This window comes from Trichechus manatus, unplaced genomic scaffold, assembly GCF_000243295.1.
Source record: "Trichechus manatus latirostris isolate Lorelei unplaced genomic scaffold, TriManLat1.0 scaffold00008, whole genome shotgun sequence".
Taxonomy (NCBI): Eukaryota; Metazoa; Chordata; class Mammalia; order Sirenia; family Trichechidae; genus Trichechus; species Trichechus manatus.
In genome coordinates, this window is record NW_004443944.1 from 23,687,757 (window position 1) to 23,707,820 (window position 20,064).

Here is a 20,064-nt window from a genome sequence, read left to right on the forward strand (position 1 = left end):
AGGGCTGGGTGGAAGTGTGTTGCTTTCTGCAGATAATAGAATTGTGGGCTCTCATCTGGTTGACCTTTTTGCTGTGGCTACTAAGATGCTCATAACTCAGAATGTACTCAATTGTAACTTTTCTCCAAAAAGTTCTTAAAATACTTCTATTCCCTTCATCCTCTGCATATTGGTTTCTGTCTTTTGTTTGGGCTTAGTCTTTAAAAAAATTTTTTTTTATTGTATCTGAATTATTATTATAGATCACCTGGGATTCAGATTCAGACAAGATAAAATATTTTGTGACTAATATGTGCCAAGCACAATACAGTTTAACACATTCATTATCCATTCATTATTCACTTCTCAAATATTTTTTGAGCACCTCCCATCTGCCAACGTGCCATTCTTGGTTCTGGGGACATTACAGTGAATAAGACAGACAATGTCCCTGCTCTCCTGGGACTCAACAGTCTAGTAGGGGAGTCAGACATTAATTAAAGTGTGCACACATACACAGACACTCACATACACACACACTCACATAGCAGTACCCACTAGTCATAAGTGATATGCAGAAAAGTGAAGTAGTGTATAAAGAGAGAGAGCCTGGGTGGAGGGGCAGGGAGGTGGGGGTTTGCTATTACGGAGCCACCCAGGAAGCCCTGTAGATGTAGATGACGTGAGCAGAGACCCTTACGGGTACAGGGCAGCCACGTGATAGTTGGGGGTAGGGAGGAGAAGTGCAGGTAGTACCTATAACCTTTACAACAACCTGGGGAAAATGCAGAGCCTCAATTGCTTTTTAAAAGTTGATTTTTTTTTTTAATAGAGGAGGAGTCTGAGGTTTAGAGATTTAAAATGATTTGAGGTTAAACCAGGAATTGGACCCAAGCCTGTGTTATTTCCACTAGGGTGAGTCACTACAATGGTTATGAGTATAGGATTTGGTGCCAGAACTGCCTGGTTTTCAATTTCACCTCCATCACTTACCTTGGGCAAGTCATAACCTCTCTGTGCCTTAGTTTTCTCCTCTGTGAAATGGGGATAAAAATAGCACCTACCTCATTGGATGGTTATGAGGATTAATTGGTTGGTTCCACGTCTGGTCCAAGGTTGGACTCAGTAAACAATAGCAGTTACTGTGATACAACACTGCCTTCATCCTTCCAAGGAGACAGGGTACGGGACCCCTACCCCCCAAGTCAACCAGTGGAGAAAGCAAGGCCTGATCTCCTTCTTCCCTGCCATGTGCTCAGAGAGACTCATTCTGCAGCAAAAAAGGATACTCCTTTGTGTCAGGACAAGCAGCCTCAGGATGCAGTGTGAAATCACTACTCCATCTGCTTGGGTCTCCCTTAGTGGGGATGGATGGCAACCCCTCTCCTGGAACACTTGGAAGTAGTATGAGGGGACCTCTGGGATGGAGGAGTTGCTCAAAAAACAATGTGACAGAAATACCACAAGTGGGTGGCTTTAAAGAATAGAAATTTATTTTTTTCACAGTGTAGGAGACTAGAAGTCCAAATTCAGGGTTTTGGCTCTAGGGGAAGATTCTTCTCTCTTTCAGTATCTGTAGCACCAGAACTCCTTGGTTCCTTAGAAATTCCCACGTGGCGTCTGTCTTCCCTGTTTGTGCTCCTTTCTGTGTCCAATCTGTGCTTTTTATAACTCAGAAGTGATTAGGTTTAGGACACACGCTACACTGAGATTGCCTTATCAACATCACAAAGAAAACCTTGTTTCCAGACAAGATTACATCCACAGGTATGGGTGGTTAGATTCCAACACATAACAGTATTTTACGCAAATAACACAAGCCATCCACGTTTGGTTGCCAACAGTGCCTTCCCCCTGCTAGGTAGTTTTGTAAGAACCACTATGCCAATTTTTAACATGTTTCTGTAAAAAAAAAAAAAAAGCATAGCACGCTTACAAAAATACCTCAAGGGGGGAGGGCAAGGTTGGCAAATAAATGTAGAAGGCACATGTTATTTGGGTAAAAAGATGGTATATTTTTTGGGAGGGGGAGCACAGGTCAATCCCTAATACTTGCTCTTCCTGCAAATTATGCTATAGAAACCCTGAATCCTGCCCTCCTTCAGCCAGTGCCTTCCATCAAAGCCCCAAGGGCGATAAGTGTACAGAGGAGGTGGAATCCATCAGAGTATAGAGTTGGATGCTCTACAGATTTGACCCTGAGCTGCAGCACAGATCCCCTGTGAGCACATCTGGACTTATAGAGAATTTGCTTAAAAAAAAAAAAAAAAAAAAAGGCTACAATGGCTTCCTTTCTTGCTGAACTTTAGGCTCATCCTCAGATATTATTACTTTATCATGAAATAAGGGGCGGATAGCACAAGAAATGGCACATAGGCCCAATGTAGAAGAAGGTAGGGTGATCAACTTGTCCCAGTTTGCCTGGGACTTCCCTGATTTTAGCACTAAAACTCTCAGTCCCAGGGAAGTTGGTCATCCCTGGGGCAGAGCTGATTGTCTGAACACCAAGGTGTCTTTTGAAAAACCATCATACTGATTGCCAGGCCTCACTCCGATTGCCTGAATCCAAATCTCTGGGAGTTGGATCAAAGAAGTTGTGTTTTTAACAAGTTTCCTGAGTGGTTCTGAGGGAGCCAGCTCACTATCAGGTAAGGGTGGTGGGATGGAGCAGTCCCTGGGATCTACCAGCAGTCACTTTGAGGCAGGAACTTTGACAACATGTCATCCTGTCTATTTTTCACCCCGGAAGCTGTGTGAGATTGGAGTTCCTAGGAAGCACTTGATAAAAGTGAAATTTCATAGATTTTTTTTTCTTTTATAGATTTTTAAAAATTATTTTTGTAGAAAGACTCTTATGTAGCCATTAAAAGAGTGCTTTTGAAGAATACTTAATGATATGTGGGGGTGTATCTGGTATAAAAATAAGTAAAAAATAGAATTTGGAATTTAGGTATCGAATAATCCTTATTATTTAAGCATGAAGGACAAATGCTAAAATGATAACAGTGTTCATCTCTGGATGGGTATGATTACTGTGGATTTTAGTTTTTTCTTTAGTTTTCATATTATTCCAAAAGACCATTATTAACTTGAAAGGTTTTGCGCACGCACTCTCTCAGTACAGAGAAGTAGAGAAATAAAAACAAAACAAGACACATGGCCCACAATCCCACATCCTACTTTCTAGATATCTTCTGTTGTCACTAAAAAGAAAAACAAAAGAAAAACAGTGACACAGCAGCCTAGTCCTCAACTTAAAACAGTAATAAAGAAGGAAAAAGAAAATTGAAAGTCTTCCTTCCCATCTACAATCCTCCCTAAATGAAATCATTGATAATAAATCCTTTTGATTCTTTCTAAAAGAAAATATATGCATATACCAGCAGATCCAAGTTCTTTTCAAATCAATATATACTGATTTTATAGTCAGAAAGATGTAGCATGCACACATTTGAAATGTGAATGTCTTTAATGTCAACCCCTCAAGTGGCAGGCTGGGGCTACCCAGCTCTCTGTTTGTCCTAATCTGAGTAGGAGGGATCAGGAGCTTGAGCCCCACCACTGAGAGAGACCTGCAATAAGTCTTGTGGCCATTGGCCTGGGATCTAGAAGGTCTAGAAAGGGCTCTGGAACTCTCCTTGCCCCTCCATTTCCCCATTATAGGAAGGGCATGCACTGATCTTAAGCACGATGCACCTTAGGGGACAGTAACTGACATTAAGACACTATTATTGCTCCCTGAGTTCAGGTATTTCTGGCCACTGCTGGGCTTCCATAGGCATTGCCACCAACCACTTTTCTATCTCCCTAATGACTCGGGTCTTCAATTCTTCCCAAAGACCCCAACCCTCTCATCTTCCCAAGTCCTCCAACCCCCCTCCATCTGGTTCCAGTTTCCTTTCCACTCTTCCAAACCAAGTTGAGTGCATTTTGTTTTCTTTTACTTTTTTCTATCTCCCCCTTGCCCCACCCCAACTTCCCTAGAATTTGGGTCATTGATTGCACAAAAAAACAGAGAACCATGGGGTTGAACACTCATATTGGGCAATACATAGAAGGTTCATAGAATTAACTGGAAGCTAGCTAAGTCTCGATGCAGTTCCTTACTTACTGAACTCATGTGACTTTTGGATAAATCACTAACACTCCTGAAGCTTCCGTTTGTTCTATGTGTAAAAAGAGAACACTACATTATCATAGCTCTGCGGTGGTCAAGAATGTGTCAACTCTAGCGACATTTCCATTTCCTGAATACAGAGGAGAGATATAGTGGGGAGTTTACAGAAATATTTGGAGCCAAGAGTCACTGACTTTCTGTGGAGGGTTGAAAAATTTAACCAGAGCCCACGCAATCAGGGAGCCATGGCAAAATGGTGGCATGACGTGGTCCCGAGCCTCCATTTTGTACTTGGTGCCAAGCTTTTATCCATGAACTTGTAAAGCTCATACTTTTATTTGGTGTATGTGGCATAGCACGGGATTTAAGGTCATAGAGATTGAGTTGGAGGCCTTGCTCTGACTCACCTGCTGAGTGGCCTTGAAAAAGTTATCACCTGGCCCAACCTTGGTGTCTAACATGGGTCCAATTGTCCTTCTTTCCCTGGATGGCTGTTGTAACAGTAAGGTGAGGTTATTGTAGCCCAAGTACTTTACAGACACCACGATGTTAAGGAAATATAGTGCACATTCTGAGTCCAGGTATTCTAATATTAGAAAATGAACTCTGTGGAGGTTAGAATAAAAGGATTCCTTTCTTCATTTACTTATTTAACAAACATGAAACATGCAAACAGTGCTTATTATGTGCCAGACAGTCTTCTTAGTATTTTATAAATACTAACACATGTAAATGCTAACCAAAATGTTGGAGGTTTGAGTTCACCCAGAGGTGCCTTGGAAGAAACGCCTGGCTATCTATTTCTGAAAAATCAACCATCAGAAACTCTATGGAGCACAATTCTACAACTAGTTGGTTAACCACCTGATGAGAAAGATACAATTATTTTGGCTGTTTTACAGATGTGAAAACTGTAACACAGAGAGATTAAGTAACTTGACTAAGGCCACATAGCTAGTAAGTGACACAATTCAAAACCCAGGATTCAAACCCAGGCATTCTGGCTCTAGAGCCCGTGCTCTTAAACATCATGCCATGTTATCTTTTTTTTGCTTTTGGTGCTTGATATAGTAGAGATAACACGAGACATAGACAGAACAGATTGGTTGTGAATCTTTGCACTGCCAACTCAGTGCTGTGGTCTTGGGAAGGTTACTTCTCTGAGCCCTGACTTCCTTATCTATAAAATGAGGATAAAAGTGCCCATGTCACACAGTGCTCACACAGGTTAAATTGGGACACATTGCCTGGTCCACCCAGCCACACAGGGAGGGCAGAATGAACACGAATTAGATCTATCTGCACGCAGAGCCCCACTGAGTCCAGCCTCCATCAGACATGGTTACTGATTGATTTCAGACTTTCCCACTCTCTGCCTTTCTCCCTCCCAGAGTGGCCGCCTGCATGCGCCACATCCTTCATAGCACGGGGGACCTGCACATCCCTTTCTGACATTCTCAGAGAAGCTCTTGTTCACATACCTGGATTTGTTCAACAATTACAATATTTCAGGCCCAAGAGGCCAGTCCTCAAGCTCTCGTTTCCTTTGGGTTCTGAATAACAAACACGGCCCCATGCTTTTCTGTCTACCTCCCCTTCCAAAACCCTGCCTGTTAATTTTAGGGTTGGCGAGAAGCTCTGACTCGGGCCTGCCCACGTGGGGTTAAGGTTACCAGCCCAGCTGCCTCTGCCTTTGACCAGACCCACTGGGAAGGGCAGCAGCCACTTCCCGAAGTGGAGTGGGGGCAGACGTGTGGCCGGGCACTGGCTGGGCACAACATTTTCAAGAAGTTGGGAGCCTGCCTTGACGGACCAGGCTCATAGCCCACAGTTTTTTGCAAAAGAGGCAGTGCCTTTTTATCAACCATAGCTTGACATCGTTATACTTTTCACATCATTGTAGCTCTAGAAACAGGTCCTACATTTACTATTTCAAAAAGCTGACCACGAGGCTGCCTCATCTGCAGTCCCTTTCACAGAGAAATGCTGACAGATTGTCCTGATGATAAGGAAATAGTCCAGTCATAGCCCTTTACTCTCCATTAAAGGTGTCACAAACCACGTATTGATTTTTTTTTTTAGAAAAGAAAGAAGAAGAAGCATGTACTAACTAAAAAGAAAACCAACAGTTTATTACCCCCAGAACTTTAAGGCAGATAGAGATTAGAAAAACACTTGCTTTTTTTTTTTTTCCTAAACTGAGACATAATAATTAGGAAACTATGTAAATAACCTTCTATTAAAACATGAGATGGCCTGCCATTTGCTCAGTTCTGGATCATAAAGATCAGCCCAGGACTCCTCGTTCCCTGAATTTTGCAAACCTTTCCCTTTCCACCACCCATCTGTCAGTTTGTCATATTGTGGTGGCTTGCGTGTTGCCATGATGCTGGAAGCTATGCCACTGGTATTTCATATACCAGCAGGGTCACCCGTTGTGAACAGGTTTCAGTGGAGCTTCCAGTCTACGACAGACTAGGAAGAAAGGCCTGGCGATCTACTTCTAAAAAACAACCAGTGAGAACTATGCATCATAACAGAATATTGTCCAATATAGTACTACAGTCATGAAGATGTTGGCCATGGGATTGCCATGAATTGGAGTTAACTCAATGGCTGCTAGCAACAACACAGCAGTTTCTCTTTCCTGAAAGGCTGTTTTTAAAATGGTTTCTTCTTCCTCTCTTTTGCTTTGGGCAAGCCCAGCATAAGGCTCATCCTTTCCTCTGTTTGCAAACTTTGGTATTGAATGAGCTCTAGGAGGTCCTCATTCATGTATGTATTCAACAAACCTCTATAAGCACAGACTGTATATTTTACTCTTTACATCGTCGTTGCTAGTTACTGTTGAGTTGATTCCCCAGGTGTGCAGAGCAGAACTGCGCCATAGGGTTTTAAGGCTGTGATCTTTCTCCAGGCCTGTCCTCTCAAGCGCCTCTGGCTGGGTTTGAACCACCAACCTTTTGGTTAGTAGTCCAGTGCTTAACCATTGGCACCGCCCAGGGCTTCCATACTCTTTGTATTAGATGGTGAAAGTGCTATGGAGAAACACTGAGCAGAAAAGAAGATGCCGGAAATTTCCAGACTGTAACACTAAAATAAAAATTTTTTTATTGAGGTTGAAAACAAAAACACGCAAAATATTTGAGCACTGACCTCCATGCAGGTGTCTGGCTAAGCCGCCCCATCTTTTTTTGTGTGTGTGCACGCCACAGTTTTGTGCTCAATAAACGTTTGTTGAATATATAAATAAAAAGTCTCCTTTTGTCTGGAAGGTAAGCTCCGCAAAGGCAGGGATTTTTGTCTGTTGTTTATTGGTGTGTCCCAAGCATTTAAAACTGCGCCTGACCTCTAGTAGACCCTCAGTTAGTATATGTTGAAGGAATAAACAGTTGTCCTCAGCTCAAGTATTCATTCAACATTCAAAAGGTCTCTCCTAAGCTTCTGCTTTGTGGCAGGAACTGAACTAAGTGCTGTAAATGCCATCATAGATAAGATCAAGCTGGGCTTTCTCTTTTCTGATCTTTCAGCCAGGGAAGGACAGAGAATTGATACAGTTAGCATAAGCTTGTGTTGTAAGTGATACATTAGGGGAACTTCAGGATACTGTCTTGGAAAATATCGAAGGATGCTTGACCCTGACCTGTCGGGTGAAGAAACGGTGGACAGGTAAAGATAGGATTAGGATGGAATGGGCAGTTGAATTCCAGGCAATGAAAAGGAATGTTCAAAGATAGGGAATGAGAGAAAGCAAGAAGCCAGAAGAAACTGGGGATACCTTTGTTAGAGTGTGAAGCAGGGAGTGGTGAGAAATGGGGCTGAGGAGTAAGCAGAAGTCAAGCTGTGCAGAACCTTGTAGGGAGTTTTGATTTAACTCTAAAGGCATCATGAAGCCATTGATGAGTTTCCAGGGGACCAACACAGACACATTTCTGTTTAGAAAAGATAACTCTGATTGCTGTGTTTAGGATGGATTCGAAAGGGAGAACTTGGGCAGAGAGGCAGCTGGGAGGCTCTGTTGGTAACAGGGGGGATGTGATCGAGACCTGGATGGGAGAGGGGCAAGCTGTAGGCTGGAAGAACTGGAGCAATTCATAAGACATTTAGAAGGAAGGACTGACTGGGGCTGGGGTGATGGAGAGGCAGTGATAATAGGTGACTCCAAAGTTTCTGGCTTGGTCAACCAGGTAGATGATTTGAAATAGTTGAAGGGCAGAGTGGGAGAGAAAATTAAAATGAGGTCCCTATGTGTGTATTTTGAGATATGGGAAGATTTATGACTCCATTGAAATAATTCCTCAATTTACTTTGAAGGCACATAGGTGAAAAGGAGGAAGAAAAATATTATTTAAAAAAAACTGTGTTGACATGAATGTCCATCAGCACCAAACATCTGAGGATAAAGGGCATAGATTGGTGTCCTCAGTGGTGCAAACTGGTTGGTTGTCTACTTTGTTAGAATTCATGGACTTTTATCCAACCCTCCATGTGACCCTAAAGAACATCCTAAAATATTCCTTTTAATGGTCTCTGATGCTGGGAATATCAGTCGTCTCCCAGTGGGTGGGAAAGGAGTTGGGCCGGTCATATTTGTCAGTACACTCAGTCTGTCTTTGCTGTATGGATCTTTAGACCTCATCCCCTGGGTGTGAATATAGTAAGACACCTCACCCAGACCAGTAGGGTGAAGGAATGGTGAACAGATAAAGATAGGGCTGGGATGGAATGGGGAAGTTCCTTTCACTCTAGTAATTTTGCAAGTGTAATATTATGAACACAGTATCAATATTACTTGAGGAATAACCCCACACTTAGAATTCACTTAATCATTCATGCATTCATCTATCCAGCTACCCAGTAGTCAAGTGGTTTTCAACTGCCGTTGAAGTTTCTGATACAGTTGATCTCAGGTAGGGCACAGATGTTCATATTTTACAGAAGCTCCCCGAGTGATTCTAATGTGCAGCTAGAGTTGAGACTCAAGGTACTATGAAGGCAGGGACCATGTCTCTTTCATTTCTGCCACAGTCCCAGTGCCTAGGGCAGTGTAGGTCTGAGAAATAGTGCTCAATAAATATTTGTAGAAGACATTAATTCAATAATGAACATCTCAAACACTCATTAAGCATCGCCAGTTTTTCTCCAATTGATGAAGATTATCTTGCAGCGTTTTCTGCAGACAACCATCAAGCACCATGGTTCAGGAAATCACTTACTACTGAATTATTTGCAGGAATGAGGTTGGGATATGTCTTTATCCTCTCCAGAGCTTTCATCTCAGTTACTTTCTCCTACCTACTGTCATCTGGATTGTCCATGATTGGGGGCTGATTCTTGACTCATCAGGGAGTAGACATGATGCTTCGCAGGTGGGGAAGATGTCTGTAGTTGTGCCAAGACCCCCCCAACACACAAGCTCTCTTCGGGTGCCATGTCTGGCCTCTCCATCGCTTTGAACTCAGGCCTGGGGCATTGGGCTGAGTTTCTGTTCTGCAGCTAGCAAGCTTGGCTCAAGGACTGCCCTCTCTGCCTTGCTCTGTTTTGCCCTTGCCCTTCTGCCTATACAAAGCCTTGCCCATGTCTTGTTTACTCTTTCCTTCCACCTCTCATCCTAGGTCCCTGTTTCTGTGAACCCAAAATACTCGGAGGCCCAACATTCCCAAGTTATGGAGATGGCTGCCACTGTTCCTTTGACCCACGAGACTGTCTAGCTGATGTAGCAAGAGTTTATTTCACTTGACTCCAGTTTAACTGTCCTGAGCCCCTTCCTTATATTGCCAAGAGATTTCCTAACAGATATGTAGCCCCGCATTTCAAGCAATTATTCACGTATTCCCCCACATCATTAGTTTTATGGAACACTGCCAGGGGGCATATTTTTCTTTCCTAGGACTCCCGAGAATAGAGGAAATAGAACTCTTACCATGAAGTCATATTAAGGAGTTTATTTCTCAGAAGATACCCCATGGCACTTTTATAAAACCTTACATAGATAGACTGCCTTTAGAAAAAGAATTATTTTACCTTACTCACTGCCGTGGGGATCACAGTCGAGACCTCCTGCTTTCCAGAGCATGGCTTCTTACAAATGTCGACAGTATCTACTGACGCCAGAGGAGGGCCTGTGGTTACTCTAAGAAAGACCTAGTTCATGTTGAGTCTTGTTGTGTTTATGTAGGGAGACTATATAATTTAATAATTCCAACTAGGATGCTTTTTGGGGAAAGTGGCACTATTATTAGTTGTATTGAGATAGCGCTGTAAACCAGAATATACAGTTACCTTAAACTTAGAGATCTAACCCTACCACTTATTCAAATTTTCTTCCATTGTTTTGACTGATAGAATAAAAGCACAAAGAACTGGGCCACAGTGGGGAAAATATTAGCATTAAACTTAAAGTACTGGTTTTCTCTACCGACTTGGGGAACAAGTGATAATAGGATATATCACTCAGCTCTTGCTGCAATAATGTTGTATAACAAATCACCCAATAACTCTGTGTCTTAAAGCACGATCATTTATTCTTATGCATTCATCTGCAGGTCAGCTGATCTAGGCTGAGCTTGAATCCAGATTGCAGGTTGGATCCAGCTCTGTCTCATGTGTCTCTCCTTCTCCATGGACCAATAGATCAACTCTCATGCAATGGCAGAAGCACAGTAGAAGTGGAAATATGTGCTGCCTCCTAACACCAAGGTTTGGATATGGTATACTGTCACTTCCACTCACGTTCCATTAACCAAAGCAAGTCCTATAGTGAAGCCCAACCTCAGTAGGGTAGGGAAATATACTCTGCCTTTAGTAAGAAGTACTTTGGTGCCTTATGTGTTGCTATGATCACAGGTATTTCAAATACCAGTAGGGTCACCTATGGTGGACAAGTTTCCGCAGATTCCAAATTAAGACTAGGAAGAGAGGCCTGCCAATCTACTCCCAAAAATTGTCTAATGAAAACCCTATGGATCACCACAGAAAGTGTCCAACTTGCGTACTTTGGACACATCAGGAGGGATCAATCACTGGAGGAGAACATCACGTTTGGTGAAGTAGAGGACCAAAGAGGTCACGGGAGACCCTTGGTGAGATGGATTGGCAGAATAGCCACAGCGATGGACTCAAACATGCTGGCCATTGGGAGGATGGCACTAGATTGGGCAACATTTAGTTCTGTTGTATGTAAGGTTGCCATGAGTCAGAGACAACTTGATGGTAGCTAACAATAGTAACAGCACCATTGCCACCAAAGCCATGTACAAAGGATATGGATACAAGGAGGGATAAAGAATTGGGAACAATAGTGCCATCCATCACAGGGGGCATTAGGCCAAAGCGGCTTGCTAATCCTCTCCCTAGGCCTCTAGAGTGGGCTGGGTGAGTTTATTTCTCCAGCTCTAGGCTGAGAAAGTGAAGCCGAGAGCACAGGCTAGTTTGGTCTGCTAGAGGCAAGTCTTGCTCCATTGGTTTCCCCCATAAAAGGAGCAGAGAAATGGGCTCACTCTGAGAATATGAGTGCCCTAAAGGGGAGAGAATAAAGGAGGGGGAGATGGACAGAGACCCTCATGATTCAGAATAGCAACCCTGATCTGGTTAATATGGTTCAATAAAGGGCACACTCTTTTCATTCACCAATTAGATCAACCATTTTTCTTCCCACAGGGTGAAGGGAGTGTGAGAATGAAGAGAGGGATAGCAAGTGCTCATGCCCAACCTACTCCTTTCTGAGGGGATGAGCAGAAACCCTCTGTCTATGGGGTTAAGAGGAAAAGTGCCCCCTGCTCGTAGGCATTTCTGTGGGATGTGCATGGATTTTTGCAGTGTTGCTGATGAGAACTGGTCTTTTCAGTCCATGTTCCTTCTATAGTTTCCTTTGGACAACAGTTGCTGTGGGCTTAGTGCCCCAGAAATTCAGAGTCTCCTTCTGCAGTGCTTCCTTCCCACTGCCCAAAGTAAAAGGCTCTGAGCCTTTGCCTACCCACTGTCAGAGCCCCGCATGGCTTTCTCTCAGCTAGGTGATAACAGGTAGTGAAAGCATGCTAATCAGACAAACTCATCATGCTGATTATGCTGCCTAGTTCAATAATGGGTCATCCATCCCAGAGAATCTCCTGCCTAATATTTAATCCAATTATAAGGCCCTGGGGAATGACTTGGGTGGAGACTCAGGCTCAGAGGAGGCCAGGCTGACGGGAAGCATTGGGCAAGGACCAAACACATCTCACCCTACAGATGCCAAGGTGTTCGTTCCATGTTCAAGGATGGCTGAGACAGTAGTAATGGTGATTGTGCAAACTGACTGCTCCTAGTCTGTAGAGAACCCAGAGGGATGGCCATGGTCACCAGACCCTGTAGATAATTCACCATCCCTTTCCCTCTACTCCTGTTGCCATCCTCCTGGGTCAGGTCTCATCTTCTCCAACCCAGGCTCTTGCAATGACCTTCTAGCTGATCTGCCTGACCGCAATCTCCACTCTTCTCTATACTGCAGCTACAATTGTCTTTTCTATTTTTTATTATTTACACAATTAGAAAAAAGTAAAAAACGCAGGAAAGCACAGAGATATTATAACTAACAGTAAAATATTTGCCATTCCAAACCAACAGATGCTTTCTGCCATATTCTGTCTATCCATCCGTCCATCCATCCACCCACCCACCTACCTATCTTTCTATCTCTATTTCTCTCTTTGTATCTATCTCAACTCTTTATTGAGACATACATACATATGGAAAAGTGCACATATCATAATTGCACAGCTGCCGAGTTTTTACAAAGTGATCTCAGTCATGTAACCAGCACCCACAAAAAAGAAACAGGACATGGCCAATCTCCCAAAAGTTCTGTTTGTGTCCCTTCAATTCATCACCCCAAAGGTAACCACTATTCTAAGTCTAAAAGCATAGATTGGATTGCCTAGTTTTAGCTTATTTTAACTTTATGTAAGCACAGTCAGACAATACATACGCTTTGTGTGTTGTATTTATTTCGAGCCTTTTTTTTAAGAAAGAAATTTTTAAAGATAAATGCGAGGTCTCTTATATTCTAATTTTTCTAGTTATTCTTTCTTCTCCAAAGGCAACCACACATCATAAATGTGATGGGTAGTCAAGTTTATGTCTTTATATGTTTACATATGTGTATTGTATTGCTTTGGATGTGTTTTGCTTTTGTTTAAATAGATAGAATCACACTGTAAGAAAGTTCTGCCATTTGTTTATTTCACAGAGTGAACTTTCTAAATCAAACAATGGGCCATGTGACTTCCTTTCCTTTTTAACCATCCCTTCCAGACAGTTGGTTCCTGGAAGCAGGAAAATAGTTTTGATGCTTCTTCGCATCCTGAGAATCTAACACTGTGTCTGAGGGTTTCTAAAGATGTTTAATATGAATAAACGAATGAATGAATGAACAGATGAACAAAGGCTCTCCATGTAATGAAGAACTTGAAAGTCTAGAACATCTATTCCTTCTTCTATTGGTCCCCTTTTAGGGGGAGGTGTTTCCCTTTTTAATTTTTATTTCCTTTTTCTTTTTGGCTGTTCTGTCAATGGGTAGCTATAAAGCTCTTCAAATATTTAAGTCCATCAGCCATCCCAGCATAGAAACTTGATGTTATAGAATGCTCCTTCAGAAGATGTAGACATTTCAGAGCTGTCTATGATCTTTGCAGCTTGGTTCCTAATCTGTTTTCCTGAAACAGAGGACAGTAGCATTCTTCCTAGAATTTTTCCTCACTCTAAACAGAGGATTGGCTCAGTGGTTTAAGTAAGTTACAGTTCACATCTCAACAAATTGGTCAAACATCAGTTTCCCTCTGAATTAGCCCTGGGGTTTTTCTTGAAATCTGTTGGTTCTTCCAGGCTCTACAGAGGTGAGATCCAGGACTAGAGGGAGATGGGTCAGGGTCACTGCTGACATTCTGAAAGGGATATCCCAAGGCAGTGTTGAGTAAAGGAAAACCAGTCCTATCTGTCCAGCCCTACTATTATTGCTAATCGTACCCAAGGCCCTACGGCCTTACTCTCAGGAATTAGATTCCTCCAGCCCTTCCTATCCCTTCTTCTTACCCAAGGCTCAGTCTCCATTCTCGATATAAAGCCAAAAAACCCACTGCCGTCGAGTCGATTCCAACTCACAGCAACCTCACAAGGTTTCCAAGGCTGTAAATCTCTACAGAAGCAGACTGCCACATCTTTCTCCCTGGGAGTTGCTGGTGGTTTCGAACTGATGACCTTTTGGTCAGTAGTCGATCGCTTTAACCACCACACCATCAGGGCTCCTTTGATAATATAGTGTAATGGAAAAATGCCTATTCCAGGTATTGATTGGATTCTTGGTTATGCCACTGACTTTCTGGATGATCTAGATGAGCTTGTGACCTTTCTGACCCCCAGAGTTCCTTAACTATACTATAGATATAATATTACTACTTTCACAAATTTGTTGGGAGAGTTAAAATATGAGCAGTAAAGGACATGAAAATGTTTGGTTCCTAGATAGCACTCATGGCATTTTTCTACTTGTGTATACAGGTAAGCAAAAGGACAGAAAGAAATACAAAAGATATGTTGCTCCATATGCATGCCTATTGTTACATAGCTGAAATCATTCTTTCAGTGTCTGGCTTATTTTTTAAACCTTCTTTGTTTTAATGCTTATTTGATTATAAGCATCTTCCGGCCCCATTAAAAAACACCTCCTCTACATTACTTTTGATAGTTGCATAATATTCTCACATCTGGTTGTACTGTAAGTACACCTAACCATTTCCACATTGTGAGGCATTTTGCTTATTTTCAGTTTTTCATCAAGAGGAGTTCTGAGGCCAGCCCAGTCTGATTTTTTTTCCTACTATTTTGCAAACAACATGCTTTTAATTATTTTTGCTTTGCTTTGTTTTGATTTTTGCCCTGGATACTTATAATTTATTTTTTCCTTGCTCTCAAGCTGTGAATTTCTTTTTTATCAATTATATTTGGCAAAGCATATACCATCTTGTTTTGCAATCTTAGGTTCTTTGTTTCAGTACAGGAATGTTCTACTATAGATTTGATTGTTGCTTCAGTGTCATTATTTTTTGGAAACTTTTTAGGATCCTCTGGCCTTATTCTTTCTATAAAGTGGACCACTTTTCTCTATCCTTCTTACATGTCATCTGCTTGCTCATTATTTTCAACTCTAGATTCTAAAAGATGTATTTCAAACTTATTACCCTGACACTTAATTTTCTGCTATGTAATTTCTGCTCTTTCTTGCTTCTAATGCAAATGGTAATTCTAAGAGTGCATGTTTTAGTTTCTTTGCCTGCTTTAGTGTCTCAGTTAAGCTTCTCTTTATCCTAGCCTGCATCTTGCTTTTGCATTGTCTCATTTTTCATCTTTTTTCATCTTCTTTCCCCCTCTAGAAGCCATATCTTTCTACAATTCATTGAGAACAAAATGTATACATTTTCAAAGATTTTCTTCTTCTTCTGAGGTATGCCTTTTTCTGAATCTTTAGGGAAGTAGCTATGCTAAAGCAATATTTGGCCAACTATGGTCTGTGGGCCAAATACAGCCCATTGCCTGATTTTGTAACTAAAGTTTTATTAGAACACAGCCATACTCATTCATTTATGTATTGTCTATGGCTGCTTTCAGGCTACAATGTAGTTGTGACAGAGAATGTATAGACCATAACACCTCAATATTTACTATCTAGCCCTTTATGGAAAATGTGGGCCAACACTTGTGATAGAGGAATTTTTGTTGATTTTATGTTACTCTCCTCTGTTTAATCATTGTTAAATGATGAGAGATCTTTCTAAAGCCGTTGTTTGAACCCAGAGGGCTCATAGTTTTTACTGTCTCTGTAGGTGTTGATAAAGTAGTGCTCTCAGCTTAGAGCAGAATGTTACCAGTCAGAGTCTTCATGGGAAACAGATAATATACTCAAACTGGGCAATTAAAGAAAGATTTATTAAGGGACTATTTCCAAAGGGAAGAGTTCAGAGGCCTCAGAAAGGGGTAATACAGTACCCCAAGTCTAGTACCAGTGAGGCTTCTTTACCTACCCAGGCCTGAAGGATCAAGGGAGGGAAGTATTTCCAGAACCCAAAGAGAATAGCTGTATGGAGAGTCAGCTGACAAGCTCTTGGCTTTTAATAGAAAGATGCGTCCAAATCACAGTGCTCAGTGGTGAGGAAGCCAAACAAATACCCCAACCTCACTCTCTCCTCCTGCCCCAGAGTGTCATGTTGGTGCCTCCCAATGGCTGATGTCAACCAGAAACCAGAGAGTAAAGGATTCCTTTATTCAGTCCCATACATGTCCACTTCCTGAGACACAGCACTGAGTGGAGAAGAATGGGAGAAGCAAATGAAAGACCTCCATCCCTAGGAGTTTATCTTCACAGTCTATCCATCAGTGTCATCCAATAGAACTTCTATGACAATGAAAGTGTTCTGTATCTGTGCTGCCTAATATAATAGCAACTCTCCACATGTGGCTGTTGAACACTGGAAATGTGGCTAGTGCAACGAGAAACTGAATCTTTAATTTTATTTCGTTTTAATTAATCTGAATTTAAACAGCCACAGGTAGCTAGTGCTGACCGTATTGGATGGGGCAGCTCTGTGTGGATTTCTATTGTCTTTCATGCATGGACTACAGTACTACAGTGCACTTTGCAGGACTGATTTGGAATAATTTGCTTCCTAGTTTCCTGATTATGAAATAGATAATTCATTCCTGAACATTCTGAGATAGTCTCTCTTTTGCTAGAAATAATATCTGAAGACTCCCAACCCTGAGAAACATAACATCTAGGTCTCCTTTTACAACTTTGCCTGCCTGATGCGGACTTCATATCCCATCTTGGACCTCTTCCCCATTCCTCTACTGGGATGTTGTCATCAGATGAGCTATTCCTGTTGTTTTTAGAGAGGATGACCTTGAGTACTTTAGAAAGCTGTTTGAGCATCTAGAGAGTGTCTTTTTTTAATCAGCAGAAAGCTGGGGCCTCTGCCTATAAATTTGGGTTCAACAGTCCCTGCCAGTCTTGATACTCTGCTTTGGAAGATAAGATGCGCCATTGTGGGTGATTTTAATGTCACCAGGCCCCTTCCACGGTCCAGTTAGTAAAACTTGCACTCAGAATTTGAGACTTGGCTGATTATGATTCTCAGCAACCAGAGTGTTTGTGTGTATTTTAGTGGGAAGCTGGGCAAGGTCATACCAGGGATGGCTATGCTGCTTCTGTTAACCTCAGAGTCTTCCCTCAGTCACTGTTGCTGCTGAAAACAGATCATGATTTTGAATAGGCATAATCTCAGGTCTGATGCAGAATTAATACCGATTGCTTGATTTTCACACTGAGACATTAATTACTATTTGTTCTGCATTGGCATTCACGGGTATCTGTGGAGAGAAATTAGCATACTTTGTTGTTAGACCATTATTAAAATGACAGTTGGGAAAATATTTGAAAAATATTGTCTTTCCTTCTGTTTTCCTTTCTGCCATTGCCATTATTATTTTTTATCTTCTCTGTAACTTACATGTGTTGCATGATTTTTGAAGTTCCAGATAAGTAATGGAAATCATTTTGAGACACTGGTACTTAAAATCCACAGTGTTGGAACTAGGGCCCCCCAAATGGCTTTTGCATTTGTGTGTAAACAAATAAAACCAGTCCAGCCATTGGAAAGCTGTTGGATCAGAGGCACCACCACCTGTGTCATTAATCTTTTGTTGCTTAACCCTTTGGAGGGCTACGTCCAACACATTTGGATCCTAACTGGGATCCACTTTTGATTGGCCTGGGAAGAGCAAGCAAAGAAAAGTCATTTCCTGTTCATCACTGTGTTAGCAAAGAAGCCTGAAAGCTGAGTTAGACTACCAGGAGTTATGACCTGGTAACGACACCGAGTAACTGGAGAAACTTGGATGAGTCATTTTATCTTCTTCTCAGTAGAATGGGGATGAAAGTGGTACTCGCCCCAGCCTGTAGGTAGGGCTCAAAGGAGGTGAAGGAGCCCTGGTGGCGCAACAGTTAAGCGCTCAGCTGCTAACTGATAGCTTGGCAGTTGGAACCCACCCAATGGTTCCAGGGGAGAAAGACCTAGCGATCTACTCCTGTAAAGATTACAGCCTAGGAAACCCTGTGGGGGCAGTTCTACTCCGTCATATGGGGTCACTACGAAATCAAAATCGACTCTGTCGCCTAACAACAACGACAAAGGAGGTGAAGTATGGCAAAGCACCTTGTCAATTCCAAGAAGCATATAAACTTGGCAGACTACTCAGCTACAATTGCCAGATTTTAGAACTCTTTTTCAGTCTTTTCTGGTGAAATGAGATTTTGCCATACTCTGTCAGGCCTCAACTGCCAGAGTCATCAAGTCTGCCCTGGCATGATGGTAGCCACGCGGGAGTGCCTGTCTGCTCCTACATGTTTCACTGCATGGCGTGCTCAGTTCAAGACAGCCTTTCTAGAAAAGGGGAGCCTTTTTATTTTTTCATCAGTATGAGTAAAATTAACTAATTAATTCAATAAAATGTATGGAACATCTAATCTGCCAGGTACATGGTGTTCTTGGTTCCCATGCTTACTGGACTTACAGTCTAGTACAGTCCTGGATCTGGGTATTTTCCCCAAGGCTGGGAGAACAGATTGATTGATTGGTTCGTTCATTCATTCAACAGCCATTTATTGAGCTTCTTCTGTGCTAGGTCCCATGCCAGGTGCCGGTGATTTCAAAGTGAACAAGATAAAATCCCCACCCCTCAGGGCAAGGGTTTCGAAATTCTTCACACACTGTGCATATGAATGATTTGTGGCGTTTGTCACCATTTCAGAGTTCTGGACGCCCCTCCCGTATCAAGTCTGATCAAAGCATCTGGATTTTGAATCTGTACTTTGAACAAGCCCCTGAGTGGTAGAGAACCATCTGGCAACATTGCTCTGGGGAATTCATAGGCGGCAGAGGACATACAGGTGTGCGCATGCTACAGGTGTGCGGAAGTCCGTGCATGCGCACACACATTGACAAAATCAGGCAGAACTAGATACATTTCATTGAGGAAGAAATCAGCTGCTCAGGGGAACACCCTCCCTGGTTCCACCAGACTTCCTGAGTCCCTCTGCATTCATTAAGATTTTCGCAGCCTCCACAGAGACACTTGGACATCAATTGCCTCTTAGATCCTTCACAACCGTGAAGTTCCAATTAGAAAATTAAAGTCCGCCTCCCATTATAAATATGCACATTTATGTATTATATAATGCATTTTATCATAAACTTGGCCCTCTTGTTAGCAAATCTCTAGGAAAGAAAACCACTTTGAATTGCTGTATTATTTTACACTTTTTGTGGGGGGCACACTAGCATTTGTGTAGCTGATATATAATTTTTGGATAGAACATTGGCTATATTGAACCTTTACTCTGTGACAAGTACTATGCACAGCATTTGCCATGCATTAGGTCGTTTAATCTTCATAGCAAATTAATGAAGTGAGTATTGTTATTTTCTCATTTTACCCCTGAAACAAGTGAGGCTTAGAGAGCTAAGTGTCACACCCAAGGTGGTGGCATTTCCAATTTTCCACTCTTATAAATGGCACTGACATGCCCATCTTTGAACACCAGGCTTTGGCTGTGTGCTTGGTTATTGCCTTATAATTGATTCCTGGAAGGGGTATACCCATGTGTTTCTGTACCCCATCCCCAGCAGACCCTGTTCTCTGATCTTTTCTCCTTTCTTAGTTGCCCTATTTGCCCTAGAGAATCAGGGTCTTCAATGCTCCAAAGATGCATACCCCCTTCCTCCTGCTATTCCCTGATTCCCTTCCTGCCACAAACGGGAAGTGAGCCTGGGCTCCTGGGACTCACTCCCTCTCTTCAGTCAACAGATCTCTCCTGGTGTCTCTTTGGGCTGCGTCATGTAAAGGCCAATAAGATCAGATTGGGGTGACATTGTGACAAG

At 42.2% G+C, this 20,064-nt stretch overlaps 1 pseudogene; it reads left to right on the top strand.

Annotated features, from left to right (window-relative positions):
• The first annotated feature begins 7,724 nt into the window (after positions 1–7,724).
• LOC101353534 (60S ribosomal protein L5 pseudogene) overlaps positions 7,725–20,064 on the top strand; it is a 36,137-nt pseudogene continuing 23,797 nt past the window's right edge.